At 41.4% G+C, this 13,044-nt stretch overlaps 1 protein-coding gene and 1 non-coding gene across 2 annotated transcripts in view; one reads left to right on the forward strand and one right to left on the reverse strand.

Annotated features, from left to right (window-relative positions):
- ROR2 (receptor tyrosine kinase like orphan receptor 2) overlaps positions 1–13,044 on the forward strand; it is a 285,132-nt gene that overhangs the window by 190,441 nt on the left and 81,647 nt on the right. The gene's annotated exons all lie outside the window — the stretch shown is intronic.
- Positions 5,516–5,646, reverse strand: LOC142449616 (small nucleolar RNA SNORA3/SNORA45 family). Its single transcript, XR_012784750.1, has one exon. It is a non-coding gene; the product is annotated as a small nucleolar RNA SNORA3/SNORA45 family (small nucleolar RNA).

Raw genomic sequence — 13,044 nt, forward strand, 5'->3', positions numbered from 1 at the left:
TCCCTATTTCAATGATTTTCAATTCACAATTATTTTAACATTTCAATGAGAGTCCACATGCCATAAAATTCACAAGTTTAAAATATAAAGTTCAATGATTTTAGTACATTTGCTAAAGGTTCATAATTATCAGTGATTCCCATGAAACCGCTAAATTTACTTTCTATATCAGTAGATTCAGCTGTTCTAGACAAATCATACAATGTGACCATGTAATAAGTGGTCTTTTGTGACTGGCTGCTCGTAACATTTCAAGGTGTATCCATGGGGTAGTATGTTTCAAAGATTTATACTTTTAATGCATAATAATCTGTTACATATATTCATGTTAAATTTGACTTACCAGTCAGTGGATATTTGGTTTGTCTCCATATTTGGCTGTTATTTGTAATGGCTTGTGTTAGCATTCATATGCAAGCTTCCTTGTGTGTGTGGATACAGGGTTCCCTTGGCTCCGTAGGAGTGGGACTGCAGCTCTGTGAGGTAAACGCCTTACCTGTTCTCCTACCAACCTTGGGGTTAGCTGCTCAACGCCTTATCCACAGTGCCACCAGGGCTCCTTAAAATCAACCTAGCGAGTATGAAAAGAGCCCTGGTGACTCAGTGGTGGAGTGCTTGGTTGATAACTGAAAGGTCAGAAGTTTGAACCCATTAGCAACCCTGGAAGAGAAAACCTGGCAGTCGACTTTTATAATTCTTTAATAGTTATACTTAAGAAAGCCGTAGGATGAAACTCTACCTCATCATGTAGGGTTGCTAAGGATCGTAATCAGCTCAGTGGCACACAGCTACAGCAGTGAGCACACAGTGGTATCTTATTGCAGCTTTGTTTCCATCACCAGTAGTCAAAGTCTTTTCAAATACCTACCTAATACACATTTACTATGACAAAGCACTGCTCTTACTACATACATAGTTTTACTTTAAAAATTTCATTTAAAGTATTTTCTAATCTTGCTTGTGATTTCTTTTGTGAGCTAGTGGTTATTTAATACATGTTTAGTTCCACATATTTGTGAATTACCCAAATTTTCTTTTACTGATTTTTAGTTATATTCCACTGTGATTATACATACTACTTAGTCTGATTTTAATATTTATTGAGGCCTATTTACTACCCTGAAACATACTGTCCTGAAAACATATTCTCCTCCAATTCTTAAACTCTCCTCTCCCTATTGCTCCAGGCAAATATAAACTAATTTCCCAGACTTGGATGGCTGCTTGGTAGCTATTAAGTTCATAGGCACTACTCAATAAACTAGGAAATAGAATAGAAGCACTTAATATATTATAAAGCCAGTTAACTAGGGTTCCATGAAACCAGGACCTTAAATAGACAACCTGAAGAACCAAATCCTGTGAGGTGTTTGGTTGTCTGTAAGCTGCATCGGCAACTACACTTTTTTGTTGTTTTCACAAATGTTTCACCCAGTTTTTGCCAATTGGACTTTTATGGGTGTGCGGCCACCAGTGCAGCACTTACAATGCTGTATATACTCGTGTAGAAGCTGAGTTTTTCAGCACATTTTTAATGCAGTTTTTGTGGTAAAATTCAGTGTCTCGGCTGATATTCGGGTGGCTTATACTTGAGTATATACAGTAATCATCTTTGCAACCTTATCGTCACAATTGGCTCTCACTACCCACAGCCTTGTGCTCCTGGTAAACACTAATTTTGTTCTATACTATATATAGTTATGCATTTTATAATATTTTTATATCATAAATAACGTTTTATATATTATATACTATATAATATTTGCATGTATAATATTTTGTTATATAATCTGTTATATGAGGTACTCTGGTGATATAGTTGTGATGCATTGAGCTGCGATCTGCATGGCCAGCAATTCAGAACCACCATCAGCTCCGTGGCAGAAAGAGTGGACTTTCTTTTCCCTTACACAGTTAGTCTTGGAAACCCAAAGGGTGGGGCTATGAGTCAGCATTGACTCAATGGCAGTGAATTTGGTTCTTGTATTTTGTTTTATTTATATATATATAGTTATATATGTGTGTGTAACAAAAATACCTTTTTGTGTATACATCTGTTGATGGACACAGAGGAGTTTCTGAAACTCTCTCTGCAAGGTCTGTTTTTGCAGCTCTGTCGATCATAGTCTATTGTAAGTCAAGTTCACACAGGGAAGTAGTCAGGAGTATTGCAGTAATCCACTTCTAGGTTTTGAGGGTAGCAGGGGATAAGGTGTTAGTAGAACAAGTGGTAAGAAGTGATTGGATTCTAGAGATATTTGAGGACAGTGTACAGTATTCCTTGATGGATTGGATGTGCGATGTGAGAGGACATGAATTCAAAGATGTGTGAATTCAAGGATGGTGTATGATGAAGCCGGACAGGAGTGCAGGAGAGCAGATTAGCGGAGGAAATTTAGGTTCATATTTGCACATGTCAAGTGTGATGTGTTTATTGGACGCAGGGGTAAGTGATATGAGCAGGTAGTTGAATGATTGGATATAGGTGTAAGTGGAGAGGCTTGGCCTGGAAAGTTAGGTCCGTAAAATTGTGAGCATTGTGATGTTATTTGAAGCCAGGTCTTTGGATGTCCACAAGAGGCCAAGTACAGGAATACACGGAAAGCTGTGTAGGGCTGCACTTTGCAGACTAGCACTGAGAGGGGAGAGGGGAGGAAACAAAACTGAGGCTGGAAAAGATCCACAAGTGATTTTTGTTAGGGAAGTAGAGTGAAGGAAATTGAGGAAAATACGAATAAAAATGGGAAGCAGTGTACAAATGTTGAAAATTTCCACTACCAAAGGTGGTACTTCAAATAAGTTCAGTATTACTAAGATGCTGCTTGCATGTAAGAGCAGCGGAAGTAGTGGTTTACTGGGGTAGGGCATGGCTGCAAAGGTGGAAATTTGGACTGAGCACGTGTAGAATCCCTGCAAGATCGTGGACTACATTTCCCAGAAACCCTTGCTACCCCCAGTAGAATTTCCTCTTCCGAATATTTAAAAGCCTATTTTCATATGGCCAAGCAGAAAGATGTACCTGAGAAACAGACATGCAGGCTGATGGGATGATATTTACCTCTTTCCAGGAAGAATCCCATTCTCTGCCTTTCAACGTAGATCTTTATCTGGGGAAGCCAAGAACCTAAAGCTCTGGTAACATTACTATGAGAATGGGAATATTCTCAGAAAAGAAATAGCACCCTAGGAGAAAAAGTGCTTAAGGGCATCTATGGATATAGGCCTGCGACCTGGGCAAATAACACAGCTGCTTCTGGAAGCAAAGGGAATGACGCTCAACTAGTGTCTTTAGAAGATTTGAAACCGTCAAATAAGGAAGTTTTTCACAGAAGAGAGTGAAGAGTACGGGGTGTGAGCGTGATCTTCATTTGCAAGTTCTTGGCTCTTTCTTCACTTGTGTCATAGTCTATTCCCAGTCAGGGCCTCTGTGCTTAGGGCAACCGACCTGTTCATTCTTTGGTATTCTAAGCCATGCATTACATAAGTCACTTGCAGATCAGCAGTAATTACTAGAACTCTCAATATGCCTTCTTGTGTCGTATTTTACACTGTGAGGAATCTGTTAGGAGCTCTGGTGATGGGTGTCAGATAAGCGGTGGACTGCTAACCACAAGGTCAGTGGCTCAAGCCCAGCAGCTGCTGTTCAGGAGAAATCAGGAGAAATATGACACTATTTGCTACTATAAAGATTTATACCCTTGGAAACCCTATACAGAGTCAGAATCCATTTTATTGCAGGGGAACTTTTTAGGAATACATACTCTATACAAAGCTGCAGCACATAATGTTCAGTTTTTATTATCAGATGTCCACGTGCAAATATTCAAGGATTAGTTTTATAAACATTTTGATAATAAAAGCAGAAACAATGACGTGAGGGGGTGGCTCCTCAACTGTGTTAGAATTGATTTGTGTAGTCTTCAGAATGGAGCCCCATTGTAAAGTCAGTATAAAGAACCTTGGAAGATCATGAGCACTATCCCAACAAGCCCCTAAACCCACCTTTTCAAATCTATCACCACCTCTCATAGTAACCCTCTAGGACAGAGTGGGTCTTCCTTTGATAGCAGTAATTAAGTGGATGATCACCATCTTTTGATGATATCAGACATTTCTATAAACTACAGATCTTACTTTTAAACGGGAGAGCAGGTAGACCACCTCTGGGGATGAGAATGTCTTTTGGCCACATCGGCTGGGGCATGAGTGCAAACTGTGGCCCTCACACTATATGTGACTCTTTCAGTATGTACATGTGGCTCTGAATTAAAATAGAAAAAAAGTAAAGGATGTTATTCAGATAATGGTGGTTTCATTTGTAAAGATATATTTATGCCTCTGTGTTAATCTGGGTTGACTAGAGCAGCAAATCCAGAGACATTCATATAAGAGCTTTATATATAAGAACAATCGACTATTGAGAAAATGCCCCAGCTCAGTCCAGATCAAGTCCATAAGTCTAATATTAGCTCATATGTCTGGTACCAATCTATAAAGTTCTCTTTTGACTCACAAAACACATGCAATAATGCTAAATGCAGGACAATCACAGGTCAGTGGGTGGAAAGTCTTGTGGATCCAGTGGCGGTGGACCATCTGAACACTAGCAGGGCTTCCCACCTGGCTCCTTCAGCTCCGGGGCTCTAGCGTAGCTCCATGTGTCTTGTCCACAGGAATGTCTCTTAGGGACTGAGTATGTGTCCCGCCTCCAGCGAGCTATTTATCTGCTTAGCTCCTCCAAATGGGGTCATCAAGTTGCGGCCTGATTGACAGACTAAACTCTACCCTTTCACTCTTAAGTCTCAAATTGACAACAGATTATGTAATTACCATAGCTCACATATAAGTTTTAAATTGCTCTGAGGGGCAGGATTGGTTCTTCCACCTCAAAAGTTTGCCGACCCTTGGGCTAGGGTATGCGTTTCCAAGGGTAGCTGTGACAGCGTACCACAACTGAGTGGTTTGTAAGGGAAAGAGAAAAAGTTTCACAGTTGTGGAGGCTCGAAGTCCAAGATAGGGTTTCACCCTTGTTGATTCCTTCTGTGGCTTTGCGGAACAAATCTATCCCATGCCTTATAGCATTTGGTAGGCTTAATCCCTGTCGCCTGTGGCTTTTCCTTCTGTCTCTCTAAGTCTCTTGTCTTTTACCAGGAGTCACGCCTCCTGGAGGTGGAGCTACCTCACTGCGGCTTCATGTTAATTGATAGCATCTTCAAAGACTATCTTTCAGGCAAACACAGTTCAAAGTATAACAGCTAAGTCTCGTGGTTCTTGGAGGCTGCTCCAAACCTTCCGAACTGTTTCATCTGGATTTCCTTCACGCCACTCTGAGGTCTCTCCAGTCAGCTCTGAGGAAAGCTGTTGGCATTACCTGTGCTTCAAGGATGAGGTGCGCGTAACTGAGGCCTCGCACGTTCTTCCTTAGGCAGATAGCTATGATCTTCTATGGATTTTTTCCAATATAGATTTTCTCCTTTTCAAGGCATTTCTCGCCTCTTTTTTTTTTTTTTTTTTTGTATGTCGCTAACCTGGTGACTTGCCTGTGCCACGAGACGCACAGCCAGTGAATAAAGTCAGCACTTACTCTCCGAGGTTTCTGGCACACCAAGGCAATAACCAGTGCCCAAGCGTGACTCTAGCCTCGACACATTTCTTGCCTCTTACAAGAATGTTAAACCTTACATATATTCACGGTGAAAAGGTGATTATTTGTCTTTATGAGAATAATTGATACTTTAAAACATCCTTTAATGAAAGAAAGTAAAACAATTTACAGAAAGCTCAGAATATGATTGTGGTATTTCCATTTACTCCTTTTTCTCATGGTGGTGAGAGGAAAAGCAGCCACTGGGTGAAGGGAGACAGCAGGCGATGTAAGATATGAAAATAGTAATAATTTATAATGTATCAAGGCTTCATGAAGGTGGGGGGTGTGTGAAAGGGAGGGGAAAAAATGAGGAGCTGATACCAAGGGCTCAAGTAGAAAGCAAATATTTTGAAGGTGATGATGGCAACATAGGTACAAAAGTGCTTGACACAATGGATTGATGTATGGATTGTGATAAGGCCTGTAAAAGCCCCCAATAAAATCTTTTTTTTTTTAAATAAAAAAAGCAGGTCCCGCTCTAACTGTAGCGGCCTGACGGGACCTGCAAAAATAGTTCACTATTCACTGGACCCAGAAAAACCCTACAAAATCCTGCAAATCAAGAGGGTCGAACCTCCGGGTCCACTTCAAGAACACCCGTGAAACTGCCCACCCCATCAAAGGCATGCACATCCGGAAAGCCACCAAATACATGAAAGACTCACTCTGCAGAAGCAATGTGTGCCTTTCCGACGGCACAATGGTGGTGTTGGTAGGTGTGCCCAGGCCAAACAGTGGGGTTGGTCCCAGGGTCGTGGCCCAAAAAGAGTGCTGAATTTTTGCTTCACATGCTTAAAAATGCAGAAAGTAATGCAGGGTTTAGATGTGGATTCTCTGGTCATTGAGCACATCCAGGTGAACAAAGCTCCCAAGATGTGCCGCCGGACTTAGGGAACCTGTGGTTGGATCAACCCGTGCATGAGCTCCCCCTGCCACACTGACATGGTCCTGACTGAGAAGAGGAGGTTGCACAGAAGAAAAAGATTGCCCAGAAGAAACTGAAGAAGCAAAAACTCATGGCTCAGGAATAAATTAAGCTTAAAATAATAAAAGTTAAGGAAAAGAAAGTAGGTCCCAGCACTTGCTGACTCTGTGAGGGTGGGGGATCTTGCCTCCCAGACTGTGTCTGATGGTGGTGGGTGTTCAGGGTCCCCGGCCTTCCAGATAGTCCAGGTGTACTGTAGACGCTGCTGGGCTGTGGGTTCTGAAACAAGAGAAGCTCAGTGAAAGGCCCCAGTTCAATTGGCTGCGAGGCCACTCCCTCAGCTAAAAATGTTCAGTTGACCCCTGGCCGTGGCGATTTTGCTGAGGTTTCTAAGGGGCTGTCTTTGGACAGGTGGAAATGGCTTTGTGAGAGTTAGTTTGCTGAGTCAGGATGGCAAATCTCACTTGGGGATTTAATACGATGGCTGCCGTAGAAGTGTAACCAAGGCAGAGGTGAAATTGGTGAGGGACGCTGGCTAGTCCCTTTTCAGGTTGTTGAATTTTGCTTTACAATATCCAAGCAGAGTTAGAACAACCTTATAAGAACTACAGAGGGCAATATTTACTCAACTCAGTGATGAAAATAATAAAATGAAAATATTGCAAACTGTTAAGTTGACCACCAGTGAAGTGCTGGCAACTGCCATTGAATGTGGCTTGGTTTTCTAGCTGGATTTTTAAAACTCAAGACCAAGTGTTGTAAGAAGAGTGTGCTCAGAAGCATTATCAAGTCTCTGCCAGTGTCATACTTATCTTGGCCCAGTTCCCAGGCTCTTTAGGAATTTGTACTCTGCCTCCTTTCTAATGAAAAGCTTTTCTTCTCTTTAACCATTGCGTGTCCAGAATTACAGACTCCTTTGGGTTGATATGCTGCTGAGCCAACTGATTCGTGTGGAGCAGCTGACACTCGCGGTTCCAAATGGCCACATTGCCTGAGTCTTAAAGGACACCGCACACGGTACAGACCGTTAGAAACGCTACCCTGTTTCCTGAGGGGCTTCATCTTTACAGCACTCTGCTGAGCTGTGGTCTTCTGCCGTGTCGGTCACTGCTGCGCTTTCTCATAGCCTGGAAATACACCCACTCCTCAGCACGGCTTGATTTTAATGACCTGGTCATTATGTGACAGTGGAGGATGACTGTCAAATCACAAACTGGAGGGTGACTGCCTATTACACACCCACCAAAGTAGGCCATTATGTAACTGCCAAGCCACTGAGAATCATGGGTTAGTCAAGTTGGCATATAACCTTAACCATCTATACCAATGTTACCCTTTCCTCAGCCTCAACATTTATTACTACTAGTTGTACATCGTTAATGATTAGAATTTATTGTAGTTTTTAAAAGACTCTTGTCATTGTGAAATATTGGATAACAGGTGAGTATATAATTGAGGAGTACGTATACTACCTTTTCATAAAGACAAACAAAAGAATGCCAGGCTTTGGTGGAATAAAATACCTTCACTGAAAAAAAGAAAGCAGAAACTAAGGTCAACGGTGGTTTCGTTGTAGAATTCTCACTGTCCATGTCATACACAGCCACCACCCAGCTTCTAGTGAGGCTTGCATGTTGCTCTGACTCTGAGCAGGGTTCAGCAGGCCTTCCACACTAGACTAAGCAGAAATAGCTAGTGATCTGATTGCAAAAATCACATCTCTTTGTGCAAGCTTGCACCATGATTAGAAGGACACTTGATAGCAGTCAAAAGCAACAATTATGAGGAGACTGATGGCTTTGAATTTATTCAAATTTAATTGCAGTTAAATAACAATAAGCATGATTATTCAGATTAACAGGTAAAGTGATTGATATAGTAATGTCTAATGTTATGTATTAACTTGATTAGGGTGATTCTCAGTGTTTTGGCAGATAGTGAATGTTTTTCAATAATGTACTATAATTTAATCATCTCCATGATATGATGTGATCAGCATGTCAGTTGTAAGGGAAGTTTCCTAGGTGTTTGGACTTGCGTCTAGTATACATGTGCATTCTGACAAAGCTCAGTCTGTTTGGCTCCTGCTTCCAAATAGTCGTCTGTCTCTCATTCTCAGTATAGGTGAGCTAGCAGCCTGCTGCCTGACTTGCAGATCTATCATTTCTCTGCCTGTGCAGAGTCAGGAGCAACCTGAGTCAGGAGCAGCCTCCAGCAAGTACACCTGTGAATCTCAGCAGATGGGAAAACACAAGCATCAAAATTGACTGGGCTTCCTAGTGAGGAACTACAGTCTCAGAAACTCAGGGGCAATTTTAGACTGTCCTGTAGGATCGCTGAGTGGGAGTTGACTGGATGCCAGTGAGTTTGCTTTTAGTTTTGCTCTTGTGGGACAACTCCGTGGAGAAGCTCAATATCATCAACCAAAACAAGGCTATCCATCAGTATCATATATAAAGTCAGGTTGAAATTGATCAACATTAAAACAAGTCCACAAGAGCCAAAATGTAGCCATCACTTTATCTCACCTGAACTTAGGGACCATCTTAAGAGCAGATTTGAACACCTGACAAGTTGTGGGGTGACATCAAGAACATCGTCTGGGGTATATACCAAATAAAGGGATGGCTAGGTCAACGGTATTTCTGTTCCTGACTTTTGAGGAAGTACCATACTGCTTTCCACAGTAGTTGTGCCATTTTATAGTCCTCCTAGCAGTCCATTATCTCCATACCATCTCCAGCAGTTGTTGTTTCTGTTTTTTTGAGATTTTTAAAGTTTTTTACTTTTCACATTGGCATTAAATCTGGGATGAGGTGATCACTAATCATTGTCTTAATTTACAACTCTTGAGTAGCTAATGATCAAAAGCATTTCTTGATTTATTTCTTGACCATTTGAATATCTCCTTTAGTGAAGTGTCTATTCATATCCTCTACCCATTTTTAAACTAAAATTATTTGCCTTTTTCTTTTGAGGTGTCAAAGTTTTCTATAAATTGTAAAGACTAGCTCCTTGTTCAATAATCCATTGCCACTTTTTGTTCCCAGTCTGTGGATTCCCTTTTCATTCTTGTGATAAAATCTCCTGATGTACATAAATGTCTAATTTGTAGGAGATCCCAGTTATCTAGTTTGTCTTCTGCTGTTTGCATGAATTTTACTATATTTGGTAATGTATTTATGTCCTGTATTAGGGCCTCCTACATTTAAATTTGTTTTTTAATTGATGAATTTCAAGGTTCTACATTTGACATTTAGATCTTTTATCCATCTTGAGTTTTTGTATATGATGTAAGATATGAGTCCTATTTTAGTATTCTGCAAATGGATATTCAGTTTTACCTGCGCCATTTGTTACAAAGATTATCTCTTCCCCCATTTAATGTACCAAATTGACCTCAGCTTGTGCCAATCCCATGAAAAACAGGACAGAAGACTGCCGGCTCCTGTGTCATCCACATTATCAGTCACCGGTGGGAACTGTTACTGTTCGCGGGACTGCCACTGACTGGTTTTCAGAAGTAAATCCACAGTCCTTTTTCCCTAAGACATCACAGTTTGGACACTGGGCTGAAACTTGTTAAAAATCATTATATCAACACTCCAGCCTCCATAGATGGGAGGTGTTTTACAATGAGGTACCTTGGCCAGGAATTTAACCTGGTTCTTCCACAGGAAAAGTGGGAATTGTACCACCGAACCCCCTCTGCCCTGCAGGGTAATACAGTGAAAGCCTGTGAGAGCTAGAACTTAACGGGACTGCTTTGTTTTTCCATGTCTGGCAAGTTTTAGACTTTTAACAGTGCAATTTTCTAGCTCTATTTTTAGTAGAACAGCTTTGGGTTTTCCTTCTCTAGCAAGTTTCTTCTTTATAGAGGTTTCGGTTTTCACAGTCTTTGACTCATGGTAACCCCGAGTGACATAGTGGGACCTGTCCCATAGGGTTTTCCTGGCACTAATTTTTCCCGGAGCACATCGCCAGCTCTTTCTCCTGCAGAAAACTCTGTGGGTTCGAGCTGGCACCTTTCAGTTAGCAATTCAGCCATTGCTTAGCTGTTGCACCACCAAGGGCCGAGAGAAATGCAAATCAACCCCAGTGTAACCAGCGGATCATTTTCAAAGAGGGTTCTGGCTTTTGTCTTGTCAACAGTGACTTTGTGTTTATGTATAGAGGGATTACCTCTGCTTTCAATTAAATAAGAGTTTGGATCACCTCATCCTCATCTTCTAGGAGGAATGTGCTATTCCAGGTCCTAACCAGAACTGATTTCAAAGTATCTCAGCTTTAGAATCAAAAGCTGTCTTGGAAAAGCCTTTTCCAAAATGGAGTTGGATTAATTGAGTTTATTTTGCTGTAGCGTGTCTATTTATTTGACTGTTTCAAGCCATTTGTCAATTTCTAAGCCATTAATAATTTTTATGCTCACTCTAGTTGTGTAGTTCAAGTGTGTTTGATTTCATGTGGTCTCCCACCTTTAAACAGTGCTGAGTGATGGTGTGTTTAACATGCCAATCACATTTCAAATCCAAACTGAAGCCATTGATGTCTTAGCACTGTTCCATTGACTGCTTGTCATGGTTTACACCTGTCTTTGTTTTGCAGCAGTTCCTGTTGCTGTCTGGGTTTCAGTGATCGAACCTTTCCACTCTGCATGTAGAATCATCTATTAATTTGTTGGTGGTGGTGGTGGTGGTGCGCTGCTGCTGCTGCTGCTGCTGCTGCTGCTGCTGCTGCTGCTGCTGCTGCTGCTGCTGCTGCTGCTGCTGCTGCTAGGTGCCCTTGAGTAGGTTGTAACTCACAGGGACCCTATTTGCAATAGAAAAACACCACTGCCAAGGCCTCCACCATCATCACAGTTCTTCATATGTTTAATCCCCTTGTTGCAACCCATGGCCTTCCTGATTTTCACTGCCCCTCTGCATTAACAAGTTTGATGTCCTTCTCCGGTGTGTTAGTTTGGGTTAACTAGAGAAACAAATCCAGATACACTCATATGTGAGTAAGAAAGAGCTTTATATAAAGTGTATTGTATATTAAGAAAACATCCCAGCCCAGTCCAGATCAGTCAAGTCCATAAGTCTGAGATTAGCCCATATGTCTGATACCAGTCTATAAATTCCTCTTCAGACTCACACAATACATGCAATGATGCTGAGTACAGGAAGATCACAGGCCAGTGGGTGGAAAGTCTTGTGGCTCCAGTGGCAGTGGAAGCAACTCATCTCAATGTTGACAGGGGTCTCCACGTGGTTCCTCCAGTCCATGGCTCTGGTTCCATCAGGGTAGCTCCATATGTCTTGTCAACAGGAATGTCTGTGTGTCCCACCTCCAGGGAGGAAGATAGGAGTTCCCAGAATCCTCAAGAAAAGGCCATGCCCACACAGAGGTTTCATTGACTGTGACCTGATTGACAGACTGTACCCCTTTACAAGTTGACAGAATATGTAACTACCACATGTAGGGTCTGGCCTCTCCTCATAACATGTCCAAAGTGCACGAGACAAAATCTCACCATCCTTACCTCGAAGGAATATTCTGGCTGCACTTCTAAGAGAGATCTGTTTGTGTTCTGGCCAGTCCATGATATGTGTGATACTCTTCACCAAAACCATAATTCAAATTCATAAGTTTTTCTTCAGTCTTCCATATAAATTGTCCAACTTTCACATGCATATGAGGTGATTGTGAAGACCAGGACTAGCTGCAGGCACACTTTCATCTTCAAAGTAACATCCGTGCTTTTCAACACTTTATAGAGGTCTTGTGCAGCAGACTTACCCAGTGCAATTGTATCGTTTGATCTCTATACAGCTGATCTCATGAGCGATGATTGTGGATCCAAGCAAGATGAAATTCTTGACCAATTCAATCTTTTCTCAGTTTATCATGATGCTACCTATGGGTCTAGTTGTGAGAATTTGGTCTTCTTTACATTGAGTTGTAGTCCATACTGAAGGCTGCAATCCTTGATCTTCATCAGCAAACACTTCAAATTCTACTCAGCAAGGTGGTTGTTAATAAGCCTTCCTCTAATCCTGGTGCCACTTTCTTCTTCATACAGTTCAGCCTCTCTGATTATTTGCTCAGCATACAGAGTGGTCAAGTATGCTGAGAGGATACAACCTGATGCATACCTTTCCAGATTTTAAACCATGCAATATTCCCTTGTTCTGTTTGCCTCTTAATCTATGTACAGATTCCACATGAACACTATCAAAGTGTTCAGGAATTCCTATTCTTCTCAAAGCTATCCATAGTTTGTTATGATCATCACAGTCAAATTCTTTTACATAGTCAATAAAACACAAGTACACATCTTTCTGGTATTCTTTGCTTTAAGCCAAGATCCATCTGAAATCAGTAGTGATATTGCTTATTTCACATCCTCTTCTGAATCAGCCTAAAACTGAAAGCTCTCTGTCAATGTATTGCTGCAACCATTGTTGGATGATCTTCAGCAAAATTTTAC

This window comes from Tenrec ecaudatus, chromosome 5 (genome assembly GCF_050624435.1).
Source record: "Tenrec ecaudatus isolate mTenEca1 chromosome 5, mTenEca1.hap1, whole genome shotgun sequence".
In the NCBI taxonomy this organism is placed as follows: domain Eukaryota; kingdom Metazoa; phylum Chordata; class Mammalia; order Afrosoricida; family Tenrecidae; genus Tenrec; species Tenrec ecaudatus.